This window comes from Archocentrus centrarchus, chromosome 24 (genome assembly GCF_007364275.1).
Source record: "Archocentrus centrarchus isolate MPI-CPG fArcCen1 chromosome 24, fArcCen1, whole genome shotgun sequence".
NCBI classification, from domain to species: domain Eukaryota; kingdom Metazoa; phylum Chordata; class Actinopteri; order Cichliformes; family Cichlidae; genus Archocentrus; species Archocentrus centrarchus.
The window spans coordinates 26,069,472-26,088,740 of record NC_044369.1 but is presented as its reverse complement, the minus strand read 5'-3'; the positions used below and the strand labels follow the sequence as shown (position 1 = coordinate 26,088,740).

Genomic DNA, 19,269 nt, shown 5'->3' with positions numbered 1-19,269 from the left:
AATCCAATGGATGAGTCTGGGTTTGGTAGTTGCCAGGAGAGCAGTACTTGACTGACTGCACTGTGCCAACTGTAAAGTTTGGTGGAGGGGGGGATTATGGTGTGGGGTTGTTTTCCAGGAGTTGGGCTCGGCCCCTTATTTCCAGTGAAAGGAACTCTTAATGCTTCAGCATACCAAGATATCTTGGACAATTTCATGCTCCCAACTTTGTGGGAACATTTTGGGGATGCCCCTTCCTGTTCCAACATGACTGCACACCATAAAGACACGGATGAGAGAGTTTGGTGTGGAAGAACTTGACTGGCCTGCACAGAGTCCTGACCTCAACCTAATAGAACACCTTTGGGATGAATTAGTGCAGAGACTGTGAGCCAGGCTTTCTCATCCAACATCAGTTCTGGAAGAATGGTCAAAGATTCCCATGAACACTCCTAAACCTTGTGGAAAGTCTTCCCTGAAGACTTGAATTTGTTATGGCAGGAAAGGGTGGGCCCATATCATATTAAGCCCTATGGATTAAGAATAGAATACCACTCAATTTCATATGTATGTGAAGGCAGACAAGTGAACACTTTTGGCAATAAAATGTAGGTCCTGTCCAGGGTCATCACTGAGCTGCTGGACAGCCTGGAAACACCAGAAATTAAGCATCAAAATTCCCAAAACGCTATGCAAAATGCTATGATATGCAAATTTTTTCTTATTAATTCTCAGTTTTAAAGGATAATTCTTAATGGCATTGAGTATAACCTGTGTGAAGGTTGTAATAAGTCCAGTAAGGCCAGCCAAGTTCACAGAGCTGCATTCATCATTTTAATCAGGTCTTTTTCCAGTTAAGTAGTGTAGTAGTGGAAGCTTGATTTGCCAAGGTTAAAGTGTTAGATTACAGTATATCTACCGACCACAAGTTGCTTACTGTAAATATATTAAAGTGCCCTGCTGTATCATTTTACAGTAAAATACTGTCAGTTCTGTTGTTGACATACTGTAATCTCCAACAGCTTATTACCATAAATGTCTTACAGTACAGTAAATGAATATCTAAATTATAAAAAACACTTTTTCAATACTGAACAGGATCTCAATCATGAACACTTGGGTTTGTTGTATTTCTTAAACTATGAAAATATCTGCTATTGTCATGATTCTCCTACTCCTTGTACTGCACAGTTATGAAATGCTGCTGTAGTCAACGTTATAGAATAGAATAGAATAGAATAGAATAGAATAGAATAGAATAGAATAGAATAGAATAGAATGCCGTTGTCATTATACAGAATGTACAATGAGATTTGAAGGCTGCTCCTGTTTCAGTGCCAAACTGTAGAGAAGTGCACACATAGTGTGTATATATATAACATGATGTACAGTGGGGAGGTTTTGCACATTGGTGAATGAATATTGCACAGGAGTGATAAAACAATGACCCAGTAGATGAACGCTGTTCTGAATGATTAATGATGAATAATCTCTGCAGACGTCTTGGTCATGACGGCCCATTGGATGAGTAATTATGGTTTTCTATCCTCTCATTTCTTTTCTTAATTTTTTTAAGTACATAGTATTTATCAGTTCTTTTTTTTTTTTTCCCTCAGAAGTCTAGTTTTTATTTTTATTCCAGTAACCCCCCCCATCCAGTTGTAGTTCTGTTTTAGTTTACTATAATCATTTTGCCTAATGTTACCTATGTCTCAACACTGGAAGCCACACCACACTTCGTAACAAAGTCCAAATAACCATTCAAATAATTCTGAATTAACGATTTGCTCTTAAACATTTCCATTCACTTTGAGTCTTTGCGCTCATAACTGCACAAACATCAGCATTTAAAGTAATCAACTGCATTTAAAAGCAAACAGTTCACTGCTGCATCTTTACAGCTAACCGTTACAGTATAACTTATCATATACTGGAAAAACTCCAATAATACACCAATTTATAGAACGTACAAAACATCAAGTCAAGATTAACACTAAGAAAAGCCTTAAAACCAAAGCATCTCATAAACATAAGTCCTCTGGCAGGCACCAGTCTGATGTGTGCCAACCCTTCACCCGCAGCCATTTCATACCATATCTGACATATTAGTGTTTCATCGTGGATATCCGCCAAGAGAAATCTTACAGGGCCAATTAACGAGCGTACGGAGAGGCACAGCGCACAGGCAGGCAAACTGATTTGATTTAGCTGTTGCCTTTGTGAAATGTGCTGATTCACCAGTTTGATGAGTTTTCTGTCACGCAGCATTACATCAGCCAGTGCCAGAAATGTCAGACAGCATCACTCAGCAAAACTCTTCAGCAAGAGTACTGTTGACAGTGTTGACCACAGAATTTCTCCCTATAAACAGTAAGAATTAAAGCACTCAGAAGCACATTGTGTCCTGCTGCAATGTCTGAAATTTTGTTTTTTGTTTTTTTAAACATCGACCAAAATATGTAGCAACCGAGCATGTCCAACAATTCTATACGAGGCCATAACGAACATTTAACTGCCCTCATTACTCCTCGTATTGAACATGTGGGGAAGCACCTGCTTGCAACACACTCTGTTAGTCATTTAAGCAGGTGTTTCCTTCATCACATATTACACGACATATTTCAGCTTCATCTCTGTACAGCTGCTTGAATACTGCTTTGCAAATGCACGTCAGGTTCTACTCACGAGATGACGTGTCCCTTCAGCCATCCTATAATGTGCCGTTTGTTTCTAACTGCTCTTTCCCCCCCTTCTAAGTTTTGTTCTGTCTTACTTTGCACAAGCTACACCACACAGCTAAACTATCGTCTATCTTGCCAGCTTCAGGCCGTTAATGTCACTTGGAGAGCGATGGTACATGATGCAGGGAACAAAGACCCTCTTCAGCACCGTCTGTTTTCTTACAGCTCTCCTCAACATGTAGCTTTTAATTGTGATGGACTGTGGTGGAGTTTAATAGACACTAATCTTAATGAACTGAGAAGGAAGGCAGAGATGGAAACAAAATGGGGCTTGAGGGAGGAGAAAAAGACAAATAGTCTAAATCTTTCTAACGCTTCAACAAATTAAATAACTGTTTGTCTACTTTTCTTAGCCATACTGGCACCATCAGCGGAACAAGCTGGCATTTAGCCTAAAACATGGCTGTGCCCAAGAACAGCTTTAGTGAGTGTCAAAATTTCAGTCTTGTTAAGAAATACATTAAAAAGACTTGAGTTACTATAAACACCCACACACACACACACACACAGGAAGCTCGCTGCTCATCGCTCTGCAGTTTGGGCTTTTAGGGAAGTGCACAGACTATCTGGTTTTAAGAATCATTGGAAGCCAAAAGGAAATTGGATTTAAAAAGGACTTATTTAACTAAAAATGATTAGTTAATAAACAAAATGCCCAGCTTTATGCTAACTTTTACTGAAATGACATGCTCCCTGTTCACCACATCCTTGCGAGTCTCTTCCTGAGTGTGTAGTCCATGAAGACCTTTTTTTTTCCCCACTTTTGCATTCTGTTTGCCACTTCCTGGTATCCAAACAGAGAAACAGAGAGAATACCAACCTTCAATACTAACTAATTGTTAGTACAGAAGACTAAATTCAGTTCATGCTTACACAGTACTTTCAGTAAGGCCTTCACTACTGAAAACACTGATCATCATAATTAAGATGCTCATTTAGCCTGGAAAAAGAGTTTGTTGCTCTATAAAAAAGCCTAGGACATCTTACTATTCATCATTAATTGAAGAAAATAAGAACAACCTCAGGTTTCTTTTCAGCACTGTAGCCAGGCTGACAAAGAGTCAGAGCTCTGTGGAGCCGAGTATTCCTTTCACTTTAACTAGCAGTGACCTCATGGATTTCTTTACAAATAAAATTTTAGACATTAGAGAAAAAATTATTCATAACCATCTCAAAGATTATTCTTCATGTTCGGCTGCTTTCAGCACTGCTGGTATTTGTTTAGACTCTTTCGCTCCAGTTGATCTTTCAGAGTTAACTTCAATAGTTACTTCCTCCAAACCAGCAACATGTTTATTAGATCCCATTCCTACTAGACTGTTCAAAGAAGTCTTTCCAATTATTGATGCTTCTATCTTAAAAATGATCAATCAGTCTTTATTAGTTGGCTATGTACCACAGACCTTCAAGGTGGCTGTAATTAAACCTCTACTTAAAAAGCCATCACTTGACCCAGCTGTCTTAGCTAATTATAGGCCAATCTCCAACCTTTCTTTTCTCTCAAAGATTCTTGAAAGAGTAGTTGTAAAACAGCTAACTGATCATCTGCAGAGGAACGGTTTATCTGAAGAGTTTCAGTCAGGTTTCAGAATTCATCACAGTACAGAAACAGCTTTAGTGAAGGTTACAAATGATCTTCTTACAGCCTCTGACAGTGGACTCATCTCTGTTCTTGTCCTGTTGGACCTCAGTGCAGCTTTTGATACTGTTGACCATAACATTTTATTACAGAGATTAGAGCTTGCTATAGGTATTAAAGGTACTGCACTGCAGTGGTTTGAATCATATTTATCTCATAGACTCCAATTTGTTCATGTAAATGGGGAGTCTTCTTCACACACTAAGGTTAATTATGGAGTTCCACAGGGTTCTGTGCTAGGACCAATTTTATTTACGTTATACATGCTTCCCTTAGGCAGTATTATTAGAAAGCATTGCATCAATTTTCATTGTTATGCAGATGATACTCAGCTTTATCTATCCATGAAGTCAGATGACACACATCAATTCCTGCAGTTTAACTATAGTTAAACTATAGTTAAACTGCAGGAATGTCTTAAAGACATAAAGCCTGGATGCCCTCTAAATTAATGCTTCTAAATTCAAATAAAACTGAAGTTCTTGTACTCGGCTCCAAATATCTTAGAAACATGGTGTCTAACCAGATACTTACTCTGGATGGCATTACTTTGGCCTCCAGTAACACTATGAGAAATCTTGGGGTCATTTTTGACCAGGATATGTCCTTCAATGCACATATTAAACAAATATGTAGGACTGCTTTTTTGCACTTGCGCAATATTTCTAAAATTAGAAACATCCTTTCTCAGAGTGATGCCGAAAAGCTAATTCATGCATTAATTACTTCTAGGGTGGAGTATTGTAATTCATTATTATCAGGCTGTCCTAAAAACTCCCTGAAAAGCCTTCAGCTGATCCAAAAAGCTGCAGCTAGAGTACTGACAGGGACTAGAAAGAGAGCAGATTTCTCCCATATTGGCTTCTCTTCATTGGCTCCCTGTTAAATCTAGAATAGAATTTAAAATCCTTCTCCTCACATACAAGGTCTTGAATAATCAGGCACCATCTTATCTCAAAGACCTTCGAGTCCCATATCACACCAATAGAGCACTTTGCTCTCAGGTGCCGTTTACACGAAGCCGTTTTCACTGGAAACGGTGTCGTTTTGATGCGTTTCAGCCTTTCGTTTACACCAGGGGTCCCCAAACTTTTTCCTGCAAGGGCCAAATAACTTTTCCCTTCTCTGATGGGGGGCCGGGTCAGTTTGAAATAGAAAAAGTGTGACAATTGCAGGGGTACCTCAACATAAACATTTATTGTTTTCAGAAAACGACACATAACCAAACATTAATAACCCTTTCCGGGATCTTCACAGAAAAAAAAAAAGTCAGGAAATAAATAATAACACTATTAACAAACTAAATAACACTATTTACAAAATAAATAACACTATTTATGAAATAATAACCAAATAACCCTCTCTGGGTTCTTCACAGAAATAAAAAGTCTGTGGAACATTAATTTTATGTTGTGCCGTGCACATCTTAACAGGTAAAGTTGTCAGAGCAGAATCTCTTTCTTAAATGACTCATATGAGCAGTCTTTCAAAGTTCTTGTCTTCCTTCCTTATAAGGAAGGTTTCAGAAGGCTTGTAGATACCGCTGTTTGCAGCTTTCTCTCTCATCAACTTCCCTGTGAAAACCACAAAGCAAGCAGGCTGAGAAACCAAACTCAGTGATACAGCACCTACACAGCACATTACATTTTACTACCAGTATGGTTGTGGGGATGGATTTTATCCCAGTAGATTTTGTTATGATCATATTTGTTTATACTCAGAATGACTCATTCAAGTCCGAAAAGTGGGCTTACCTATGTATGTTCATCAGTGTGAACTGTGGGCCTGCATCTGGCTGGTGAGAAGTTGAATGTCAGGTTCCATTCTAGTCACAGCTAGTCTCAAACACTGATGCAGATGTTCATCTGTCAATCTTGATCTCATCGGAGTTTTCAGGAGTGTCATGTGTGAAAAGGTTTGCTCGCAGATATACGTGCTGCCAAAAAGTGTGGACATCTTCATTGCGTGTTTTTTTATGTTAGGGTACATGTCATTTGGGAGGGCGGCATAGAAGTCAATAAGACTGTTGGGCTTGAACGCGTCTTTCAGAACATCACAGTTCTGTAACTCGGCCAACTCAAACTGATAAGAAGGCTGGGCTTCATCGATGTCGGCAACAAAGGGGTTCTGGAAAAGACGGATTTCTTTTGCATTAACATGTAGTTCACGGAATCGCACACCGAACTCCGCCTTCAGCATTTCCAGTGCTTCCACACACTTTTCAGTTGGGAACGGGACCGCTGGGTTCTCTGCAGAGAGGTTTTGGGTAGCAGGGAGATGGATGAAGTTGTGCTTTTTCACTTGTTCCAAAAGCAGCGCTAGTTTTACCTCAAATGCTTTTAGAAATATCTATATACCGCAAAATCCCGCAATATAATGAAAACTCCGTGGAACAGAATTTGTAATTTTATTTTCTTTTTAAATCAATGATAAAGTGAAGCCACAATAAGTGAACTGCGATATAACGAGGGACGACTGTATTACATTCTCTTTGACAGGGGGCAATATTCAGCTTTCAGGCGCCTCTTCTGTGGAACCAGCTTCCAGCTTGGATTCAGGAGACAGACACCCTCTCTGTTTTTAAGATTAGGCTTAAAACTTTCCTTTATGATAAAGCTTATAGTTAGGGCTTCTTCCTGTTAAAAGGGAGTTTTTCCCTTCCCACTGTCACCAAATGCTTGCTCATAAGGGTTCGTTTTTGATTGCTGGGTTTTCTCTGTATTATTGTAGGGTCTTGTTGAAAACCAAGTACAGTTCATTTTACTTTCTGTTGTTTTATGTCATTCCTGTTCGATAAACGAACACGCAGAAACCAAGTAAAATGGCCTGTTCTTAGTTTTTAACAGTCTTTACCTACAATACAAATCGCTGTGAGGTGACTGACTGTTGTGATTTGGGGCTATATAAATAAAACTGAACTGAATAATTATATGAAATAAATATAATTCATTAGCAATATAATTAATGAGTTTAGCAAATGCAGTCCTTAGAAACAGCAGCCAAGGTTTTCAAAGATTTAAGTCAGACAATTACTGCATTTGTATTTCCTGTGTAAATAAACATGTTTTGCTTCGAACTGACTCTCAGTGTCAGAACACCAGGCTGGCCCTGCCATGGAACAACTTATGAGTGTTTATTGCCAAACTATTCAGAGGCTTGTGCTAATCTTCCTGCAGTCCATCTTTAAGCCTCGACTGATACCAGTCGAGCCTTCGGGCCTTGCGTGAGCTCTGGTCAGAGCTTCTTTCTCCTCTGAGCTGGCCATTGTTTTGGGGGCTGATAAATATTTACTCTTCCCAGCTTGGCAGGGAAACGAGTGGGAGGAGAGAGGGACCCATTGTGGCAGAGGGGTCAGAGAAGCTGACAAGCCAGCAGGGTCCTTCCTTCCCCACTGGCACCTACAGCCTCAATACACTATGAGCTCTGAGCTGGGACAGATCCACTGCCACTAATGGATTGAGCTGGGATGTTTGTGGGTGTGCAATGGAGATGGGGAAACAAAGAAAAAAGAGAAAAAAAAAATAGATGAGGGATTGGAGGGGCAGACAGTCAAGAAGGTGACCACAGAAACAGAGAAAGGCCCAGAGGAAAAAGAGAGGAGAAGAGTCCCCTTTGAGAGGCGATTACATGAGAGACCACCAGAGGAACTCGCAAGACAATACAGCAAAGAAGATCCACAACAGGAGACAATGCAGAGCGAAAGAAAAGAGACACTGATGTTATGAATGCACATGTCCCTCCGGGCTTCATCTCCCCACTTACCCACCACTCGACAAAAGAAACCATCTTTCCAAGGCAGAACAAAGCAGGCTTTCCAGGGGCGGCCACATTTAAATCGTCTATGTCAAAGCATCAATATTTGTTTAGTTACAGTACTTTACTGAATAGGCAAAAAAGAACTGCTGCTGGTAGTGGCCTGTGGGAAATCCAGTGAGAAAGAACACAAGTAAGTCCTCACTCATCTGAGCCTTCAGGTCAGACCCCTACCCCTCCTGTAATTTCACCCCTCTACATATTTGGATAACGCTTACTTAAAAAAATCTTTCCTGTACACCCTCACTTGTGCACATACCAGGTGTCAAACACAGACGTATAGGTTGAGCTGCCTGCTAGTGTGATCAAAGCAAAAAAAAAAAAAAATCCTCAGCGCATAAAACAATAAACAGAGCTGAGATTTGCATTGATCTGAAGCTCTGTCTGTGCTGTTCCCTTATTTATCATTTCCTCTCCCGTGACCTGGACAGAGGATCTGTTCCTGCCTGTGACACGCTGAAGTTTGTGAATTTAAAGCGAATGTTTATTGAGCTGAATTATACAGGAGACCAGTCAAACTACTTACTGAGGATCTAAGAGACAAAAAAAAAAAAAAAAAAAACACACACACACACACTGAGTGAGTCTCACTTCACATGCTTCCATTCATACACGTTCACATAGTACACTTACTACATGTATTTTGATGTAGCAGTGTCCCCTCAAATTGAACACGGTTGAGCTGTAAGTTTGCAGAAATAATGCTTTGAAGGTTTTAAGTTCTGAATTAGAATCACTGAACAGTGTGAACATTTACAACCCGTCGTGCCTCTGACCCCAGCTAAGATGACAATTTATCACACAACATTAAACAACGGCGACCATTCATGTAACGTCTGGTTTTACTTGTTTCATTGTCTTTGAAATTTTTCCTGCTGTTAGCTAGCTAGTAAGCATTTGTAGCACTATTTAATATGAATGAACATGAAGTAACATGTGTAACTGTGTGGTTTTACTTGCAGCGCCTGGGGAAAAAATCCTGTTAGCTAGCTAGCTGTTGTTACAGGACGGGGTCAAAAATTTTCCCCGTGGTATTATTTTCCTGGGTATCACTATCGAGGGTGAAATTTTAGTATAGTGGCGACCCTAGTTAGCAGACAATTTCATATCTTTTATGCAAACAGCAGCAATCTGCTAGCGAGTGTCTAATCTGAGCTAAATTCTTATACTTTTGCACTGAGAAATTTAGTGTTTCTCCATAGAGAACAAACAAATTTTAAAATGTTTTTTTTCCTCTCTCTCTCAACTAAGCTACAGACTCCTAGACTAGGAGTTTAGACTAAAGAGGTTTCATTTAGGTATAGTAGTTTCTTTTTAACTTAGTGTTGTTAACATTTTTACTCAAGGGATTTCCAATGTTACTTCTTGGAGACCATGAATTTCTGTAACAGAATTTACAGGTTTTTTTTTTTTTTTTTTAAAGCTAGTCTGTTTAATGGCTGTATAAGCCACAAAGGTAGCACCATAGACAGTATAAGGCTGAAAACTGAAGCCAGAGCTGAGGTGCCTTAAACTTCTTTTTAAATGTTAACCAAGGGGGAGACTCCTCTGGCTGCAAAAAGACTTTGGGTCCTATAGAAGTCTATGGAAAAACAGCCCTCTGACTTGACATTAAAAAAAAAAAAAAAAAACAACCTTTCTTGGTGAGTCTGTGGGCTCAGTCACTCATTTGAGGTCATACTGAATAACACATTAAGTCAACTTTGTAAATTTCAGCCATTTTAAGAGTCAGACAGAACGCTTATCCAGGCTTATCTAGCTTGTGGTTTCACATTAAGATCCACTTTTGCTGGTTTCAAAACGCTAAGATGGCGACAGCAGAAACGTTCATCCTGAGGCTTCAAAACGATACTTCACAAACTAGCAGGTGATGTCACAGTGACTGCATCCATCTTTTATACCATCTAATGGGTAGCACAACTAAAAAGCTTATATATCCATCATGAACCTCAAGTATTTGCAACATCTGGGAACACAAATATCAAGAAATGTTCATGGATATACAGACTAAGTGCTTCTTGTAGACTGCCTCAGGACACTAGGTGAAGAGTTTGAAGATGTCGTCATACCCTGCTGTGCCTCATCGCGCCTCATTAGAACAAGTAAATATGAAAGTGTACATTACAATGTGGATTACAAAACCACTACTGTGCATATCTCTATGCAGCAATTTGGCAGGATCCAACATCTGGTACGACTCCATCTGTATCCGAGACCTTGATGATTCCATCCTGCTTCATCAAACTCCCAATGAGCATACTGTATATTTTTCCTTTAATAACCTCTTGAGGGTAGATCCAGATAGATTATGCCTCACATTTTTCATTTTATTGCATAACATGCAGGAAATGCTCGGCTATGCTTGTAATACAGTGATAATAATTAGGATTTCATCATAATCCATCTGGACATTTTAGAAGTTAATCTACATGTAACATTTGATGCTTTAAAAACGGATCCAGCAGAAACAATAAACATACATAAACCCATATTTTGAGGATTTATTTTTCCACCCCTAATGAGAATAAAAGCTACTTTTGGCTGCTCCCTTATTTGTAAGGGGTCGCCACAGCAGGTAGCTCTGCATGTTTGATTTGGCAGATTTTTTTAATGCCGGATGTCCTTCCCGACGCAACCCCAAAGGGACCTGTATCTCCTCCCAGAATCAAGCCTGGGATCTTTCACTTGTTAAGCAAATGTGTAAACCACTAGCCTAATAGGAAAACTAAGATTAAATAGATCCAAATATTTAGAAAAACAGGACTGAGATTTTTCAAAGCATCTGTTATTGATCACCAACTAAGACTCTGTCAGAATAGTCCAAAACTTTTAATATTAGCAGTTTCTCAAACATCTATTCTCCTCTGATTCGAAGATGTGGTTTCATTACACAGAGTGAGGTTAATCATAAAATAAAATAAATAAATAAATCATATTTTCGCTGGAGAGCTGCCTCCAGCTGAGCTTATGCACTGATGTCATTTTATTGCACCTGCATCTTGTTATCGCAAGCAATGGTGTTTTGCTAATGTGTCCCTAACAATCACATCAAGAAACACAACAGATTATTAAAATCAACAAATCATAAAGTTTAACGAAGACATCATCCCGAGCCATCGCAGCTGAAGCTTTGAAGCCCACAGCGTGCGACTGGCTGCCAATGCGAGGTTATTGGGCATGAACTGGCTACAAGAGGCAGATGTACTGTAGCACAGACAAACATCCCCAAACCATTCATTAGGCTAATAAAGCCTGGTGGATAACCCGAGGCTTTGGATGATGGAGCAGCAGTCATTTACAACTCTCCACGATCAAAGTTAAGAAAGCTGTGTTTTGTGTGCTGGCCTAGGGAGGCACAATGAGCTGGCTGCCAGGCTCAGCCCAAATGTACAGTCAGCCTAGTAATCAAGGGTTCCCATGCACGAGACAGTCAACACAGCTGCTTATGGAGAGTGAGGAGGGTGGATCAGTCGGTTACTGGAAAACTGAGTGAGCAAGCTAAGAAACATTCGTCCAAAGCACGAAACCCTTCAGAAAGGATTCTTTGGGTTGTGCATGTCCAGTGTTTGGCATTTAGATAAAACCAACTGAAAGTGGTGTGGTGATGGATGGAATCCTTCTTTTGGTGATTCAAGTTTCCATGATAGCTAAAAGATTAAGATTTTCTTGCTACATTCTGAAAGTTGGATGGCAACGGTCACTGGAAATTAGAAAACCACTCACATAAAATCAATTATTGCAATAATAACAAAATTGACAATTAATGCCATGTTGACACAATGAGGTTGTTTAGGCTAGGTTACAGGCTGAGCTAATGGATGGTTTTTAACCAGGACTCATATCAAGCAAGGACTGGATAAACTACCTTCATTGGTCATGAACAGCACATCACAGTGTAAACCTATAACTCAATATAAATATGGCTTATTGACTTGCATGACATTTATTGGGCTGGCTTTATCATAATGCTTATACAATATTATAGTGAGGTGGTTGCTGGCAGATGGCATTCTGAAAAATACAGCCAGACAACCCTGCAAAGGAGCCGGTTAGTGGTCCAATCGCCTTACCCACTCATGCTCCCTCTGCCCACAAGTCACAAAAATCATCAAGAAAATGCAAACACAATGAAACTGATATGCTTCCACAACGTATTTAAAGTGGTCACAATGCAAAATATCCTGAGACATTATCCCTATTCAACACAGTTCCCAAAGACACTTTTTTTTTTAAAGTCAGACTATACACAAAAGTTCACAACAGATGGAGAGTAATACCTGCATTTAACCACATGAACTGGTATGTGTGCTCCAACATCACAAGTGAAACTTTGATTAGGAAGGTGAGAAGGCGTCTGATCTGAGTGAGTCTATATATGGATTGTTAGAGCTATGAAAATGAGAAATGCATCATATGTCCACACTGACAGAATACTGTCTGTTGCTTTAGCATAATGATTGAGCTAAATACAATGACAGCCTATTACGTTGTGTTACACAGATGTTTTCATCTTGTGGTAATCAATATATTGTGTTAACACTGTGTATGACTGCCAATAGAGTGATCAGAGCTGTTGAGGTCTACAATGTCTACTTGGATTGCTGAGAAGATGTACGCTGTAGCCTATGCAGTAGATTCAATGTTGTATTCCAAGAGAGGATATCTGTAAATTGCTTTGGTCTGGAAACTCTGACATTACCTCCTGTTTTCAATCTGATGTGGCTGTAGCCTCCTACAAATATATGACTAGGTTGGCGGGTGGATGATTTCCGGGCTTGGCAGAGGGCTGATGGTGGAGGATTAAGTGAGATTCATACTTCAGTGTAAAATTTACACCATTAGGTACACTGTAACAGCAAACCCTTCAGAAATCCTACTCCGTAACCTGACATTCGCCTCCATAGAAATACAACGACATGTTTCAGCAATGCAGTCAGAAACTGATTGACTCATTCATTGTTTCCTCGTAATGATTTCTGGCTACTTCTACTGCCATTTTCAGCACTGAGTGGAAGGAGGCTGGATCAACAGGAACTCCACCACCAACAGCTGTTTTGGTGGTGAAGCTGCAGAGCAACACAAGCACACCATGCACAGGCATACATGCTAGCAATTGTCTAGCACAATTGCACAGGCTCTACATAGATTCAGTGCAGAAGTCTAAAAGCACAGACAGCCATGTTTCTTGGTTTTCAGAGGTCTCCCAATCTGTGTATTCACTCAGTCAATTCTACTGTTGTTCAACTGTTGCTTAAAATATATTGATTCCAGCTCCAACGTGCTCAGCACATTTTCACAGTTGACAATGTCTGATGTGCATAAAGAAGCTCAGCATTGTGGGTAAAACTGGATAATATACTAGATATAGTTGATGTACTGAAACTGTATTTGTACATATACTTAAATGTTATATTATACTGTGTTTGCTGTCAATTATATATTATAAATCAAAATCAGCAGGTCAGACTTTAAAAAAAAGAAAATGTATTCTTTTAGCATTTTTTTAATAGTGCAATGATTTATCAGTCAATATATGCCAATACCAGCTTAATAAGGGATTAAATATATCCAAGTAGTCCAGCTTCAGTAACAGTCTTTAGATGCTAAAAACCCTCCTTAACAACTTAGAGTGCTCTGACCTGGAGAATTAAGACGCAGCAACTATTTGATGTTTCCTTGTATTGGAGGAAGCAGTTGCCTGTGTTTGAAGGCTCGATGACTCATGGGATTTTTGCGTTAATATAATGTAACTAACACCTAGTATTAAACACAAACTAAAAATAATTAAATAAAAGTAAAGAACCAACAGTCAACTTAAAAAAATATAATTATAATCATATAGAGTTTACTGACTATAGATATTCTGAGCAAATTCTTGAAGTTAATTACCCCACCACTACATTATTCTGTGAGACTTTGGTCTATGTAATTATAAATGACACATTTAGAGGAAAGTGATTTGAGTTGACTTCAAATGGGTAGTATGTAGCATCTGAACAGAGCCAAAAGCTGTTCAGCACCATAAAAATAAATAAATAAAATAACAATTATTTTTGCTGATTTCCACCAAATCAGTGTTTTGTTCCTGCAGGGCATAAAAACCTTTTCATCGCCTATAAAGTCTGATAAAGAGCGCGTCCATGCAGCTGGGCTGAGCAGCCCTCCAGTCCAGCAGAATCAACAACAGACGCCGTCCACATTACTGAGCAGCCACAGCTGCTGCTTTCTAGCTGTTTCCCAAATTCAGCTCTGATTAGACACGCACACAAAATGATCACACTGAATAATAAATGTATCCAGGCACACACGTACTATGCAGTTGTCCCTTTAAATACAAAAGTGTACACATTTGCTCACATGTATCTTTTTCCATGTATTAGAAACATTTCATGGATTAGTCATATATGACTGTTTTGGTTGCCTCTTAACCTGTAGAGGGATTTTTAAATGAGGGAAGCAGGACAAATTATTAACAGCAAACAACACTAGCTAACAGTAGCTTCGAAATGGAGTCTACCAATATCTGGCTCCTAGCATAACCTCCATAAAGGGAAAACAAAACAGAAACTAATAAGGATTCAATTAGAGTTTTGCTAATAACATTAGCCAGCTTACTGCTTTACCAGGTATAAAAAAAAAAAAAAAAAAAAAAAAAAAAATGTACCTGGGTTAATCAGTAAGCTAAGGTTAGCTAACATTAGCCAGAAGAATAATCGGAAACTTAGTCAAAATCTGAGAAAAACTACAATCAACATGAGCAGGGCATTTTGTATTATAAAAAGATTATTTAATTTAATTTTCAAATCAGACTAATATTAATAGCCTGCCCGTTAACATAGATAAACTGACAAAACTGAGTAGATAAAGACGACTTTGTCACGTGATGAAGGCTGTCCAAATTCAAAGACTCCTCCAAATAGGACAGACTATGTGTCCTTTTCTCCGGAGTTGAACGACAGCTCCGGTGTATCCTTCGTGGCTCATCCTATCTCATGATTCATTACGCAGCGAAACTCAAAATGGTGGAAGAGAGCAGCTAAAAAGTTTAAAATAGGACTGTTTCTGTGACACAAAATAAACCTTTAAGATGTTTTCAGGTCCCAATATAGATGTGTAAACCTCAAATGTCTTCTCAATTTGCTTAATTGCAAAAGTGTGCCAACATATTCGGAGATGGCTGTTTCCATTAGTCCGACAGCCGGCTGTCAGCTGACCAGGCGGTCGAGGCTCACTAACCCATAGAGAACACGTGAGTTCCAGTACACCGGTTTGGCTGACATGATTTATTATAAATCATGTCAGCCACTTAAATACTTTAGCAATCTATTCAACTAACATTTCTACTCGTGTGATTTGGTCTCTCGACTGTACAAAATATGACAGAACAGTGCAACACAATAGCGCACAACACACTTGTGTCTCATCACTGTTTTCTTTGATAATAGCTAGCATAAAGTAAGCACATACTGCAACAGCAGTTCCCTTATATCTTTAATAAAAATGGTTCTCTGACGTTATGCAGAGCACCCATTTTATGTCCACACACTGCCTTGTGGTCCTCTCATCATAACCTGACAAAGCAGACAATGTAAAGGAACGGGGTGGGAGGCCAGATTGGATCATGTGGAACCTGCTGAGACCCTGAAGAGTGCCGGCTGGCTGCCATTGCCCTGAAAAGCCTTCGGCAGGTCAGGGCAGGAAGAACCATAAACACGGACTGAGTGAGTGTAAAAGAAATACATCTTTGTGTGCATATGTCAGTGCGACCAAGTCACGACTGACTGGATTAGTTAGAGAAGCGTGCGTGTTAGTGATTACGTGTGTGCGAAAGGCCGCACTGCTCCCCGAGCTGAGATTTATACATCAACATGAAATCATATGCTGGACAAAGTAAAAGGATGCAGTTAAACCTCAACTGTTGATACTATTTTTCTTGGTGGGGATAATTTGTGAATGGTCATATCCCACCACGCACTGCTATAACAACAAACCATCTGACATGTTTTGAGAGGAAAATGACCCTCAATTTGCACTTCAGTGTGGCCAGAACATAATTTAAACAATGAAAATGGGGATGAGAGTTATATTTTTCCCAAGAAACACCATGAATCCATCTTGAATCCACTGTGAGCTGTGAAACATGGGTAAACACCTTTTACCTTGCTCACTGACCCGGCTGTAGCGAGGTGAAGAACAAACATCCTCACCTTTTACTGGAGGCTTGTCTGGACTCGCCATACAGAGGCAGGGGGAAAGGAAGAGGTCCAACAACGGCTGCTTTACAGAGCAGTTCTTAACTCCGTGCATGTTTTCTTTATTAGACTGCTTGTGATTACAGGACACTGATGAAAGGGTACTGACTTTTCCATCCTGATTGTTAGTTGTCCGTGCTGCACATTAACCAGAGGTGGGGGGATTTTATCCTGGGATCACAATAAATGCTTTCAGTGGTTGCTGGCATGATGACGCCACAGAGCAAAGTCGAAATTAGGACCTTATGAGTTTGCCTTCTTAAAAAAAAATTTAAATATTTACTGCACTTAAATTTAAAAAAAAGAAAAGGAAAAATGGAAGCACTGATTTAACACTAGCTTAGCTTGGTTGCAGACACTGTTATTGCTACAGTCCAAAAAGGGGACACAGGAAGAAAAAAAAAAAAAGGTACTAATCCCTTCAACAAGGCTAAGTGTCAAACTGCAGTTCCTCTAATGGCCACATGAGGCTGACTCCGAAACCCAGATCAATCCCGCAGATTCCCATGTTAAAAGGTCCAACTTTACAGCAGGGTTAAACATGTTTATAGCCAGATACAAATAACAGTTTTATTTATGTAACTGACAATTACTACAAAATAAATTTTCCTCAATAGAAATGAGGCAACATATAAAGAATAGAGTCCATCCATGTTTTGATAGATAACATGAAAGGCCAGTGACAATGAAAATAGCGCAGTACTGAACCAATCATGTGGTTGCAACAGAGTTAGAGCCACATCATGTTAGGTTGACCCACAAAGCGTAGGAGGAGCAGCTGGCAGGAGCACATATGCTAATATTTGGACTACTGCAGCCATACACACCGTTGTGTTAGGAGTGTGTGTGAGAGAGATGAAAGACACAATGACAGTAACAGTGTCACAGAACATGACACCAAAACAGGCACGGCCCAAGGCTCGAAAGACGAGGAATCTGGTAGTGTGGAGAAGTTCTGGCTGTTTAAAGATTGACAAAGAAGCAGAGCAGCATGCACTGCAAACCGTGTCAACAGCATGTTTCCACAGAGGCTCATACCACCACAAATTGTTTTTGTTTTTTCATCTGAAGCAGTGGCAAACTGCACAGGACAAAACTGTCCCTCAAAGCTCCAGTTAAATGTCTGATGTGAATTTAGTGACACGTTGCGGTCTACAGCTTTGCACAGTGTGAGTACTCAGTCTACATTTGAACCCAATGCTACAGGTCTTACCTGCAGGATGACAATGCACCATGGTCTGCATCTATTCATGCGGTCACTGATCACTCTCAGAGCCCTCAGAGATGCTGGTAAATCTGCAGAAAGACACAAAAACAAAATTCCAATGACACTTTTTTTTTTTTTTTTTAAAAGAGTACATAATAAAAATCAAAAGAATCTGCCAGCTTTGGGTAAAAAAATGATTCTACTGGATTAAAGATCTGCAGAACAATAAGCCAAAGTGCAGCAAATATGATGGGTGCAGCTATACCTTAAATAGGAAACATCACTGGTGCCAATTTTCCATGAAAATAACTGCTGGAAATACGCTTTCCAGTAATGCAAAAAAAAAAAAAAAAAAAAAAAATGCCACGGAAGAAAAAATTTTTAAATGTTTGAGAATAAAAGAGACTCTCATAAAACAAACAGTAAAATACAAAGACCAAAACACACTAAATCTAAAAGGCCATTCCTGCCCCTGACCTTCAGGCTGAGAGGTCACACCACTGCTTTGAGTGCTCATACTGAGTAGAAAAGCGCTATATAAGAACTAGTCCATTTACCATTTACCATGTTAATAAGGTCTGCAGAGGTTGTGCTTAGGTGAAGACTAGGCCCACTGACAGGAAAAGGAAAAAGGTTTCACACACTAGAGGTTTTAGGTGATGATTAAACTAGTACAGAGAAGATAAGATGAGAACACCTGATAGCAGGAAGCAGGACTGGAGGGCTTTATCCTGCCTGTGACGCCAGTCCTGAGAGGCTAGCTGGTAGCCTAAAAACAAGGTTATGATATGACCTTGAGTATGTGGAAGGACTCTGCAGAACAGAAGGCCATTCAAAGCCAACATATGGTCCACATCACCAATTACTAAGGTGTGTGTCAATAGGGAGAAGATGAAGAGAGTGGTAGCCACAGAGGGAGTTTAAATATGGACAGATGAGGAGGGGAAACTGAGTCAATTCAGGTGCCGTTTACACGAGACCGTTTTCATTTTGAAACGGTGTCGTTTTGATGCGTTTCGGCCTTGCGTTTACACGACAACGGTGTCGTTTTGATGCGTTTCGCCCTTCTGTTTACACGACAACAGAGTGAAAACGATGTGTTTCAGAAACGGGGTCCAGAGTGGAGCGTTTCAGAAACGCACCGGCTTGCGTTTTCGTGTAAACACTTGAAACCGGGGTGATTTGAAAACGCTCGACTCGCACATGCGCACTATGGTTGCGACGGCCAGTTTTTCGCGCACGCGCAAACTGATAAACAGTACTCGCGGATTCACGAGTGCTTCTTATGCTTTTCCTGTGTTTTTACCGTTTTGTAATTCAGCGTTGTGTGCAGCAGCGATCCAACCTCATCATCGGTCCACACAAAACCTCTCACATTGGCCGTTTTGTAAGTAATGAACAATTTGCCGCACTACCTACTGTGTCACTCCACGCATGCGCGTCTTGCGTAAACAAACTGCAAAGAGAAAACCAACGCCAACTTGTGGCCTGGCATGGGAACTACATCGTTTTCATCGTTTCACATGTCCTCGTGTAAACGCGGATCGTTTCTGAAACGCCATCGTGTAAACGAAAGGCTGAAACGCATCAAAACGACACCGTTTCCAGTGAAAACGGCTTCGTGTAAACGGCACCTCA

At 39.9% G+C, this 19,269-nt stretch overlaps 1 protein-coding gene across 1 annotated transcript in view; it reads right to left on the bottom strand.

Moving 5' to 3' along the window:
• disp1 (dispatched homolog 1 (Drosophila)) overlaps positions 1-19,269 on the bottom strand; it is a 100,584-nt gene that overhangs the window by 52,219 nt on the left and 29,096 nt on the right. The window contains exon 2 of the mRNA XM_030722275.1: positions 17,638-17,720. The gene's annotated coding sequence lies outside the window, so the exon portion shown is untranslated. The remainder of the gene's footprint in view (positions 1-17,637; positions 17,721-19,269) is intronic.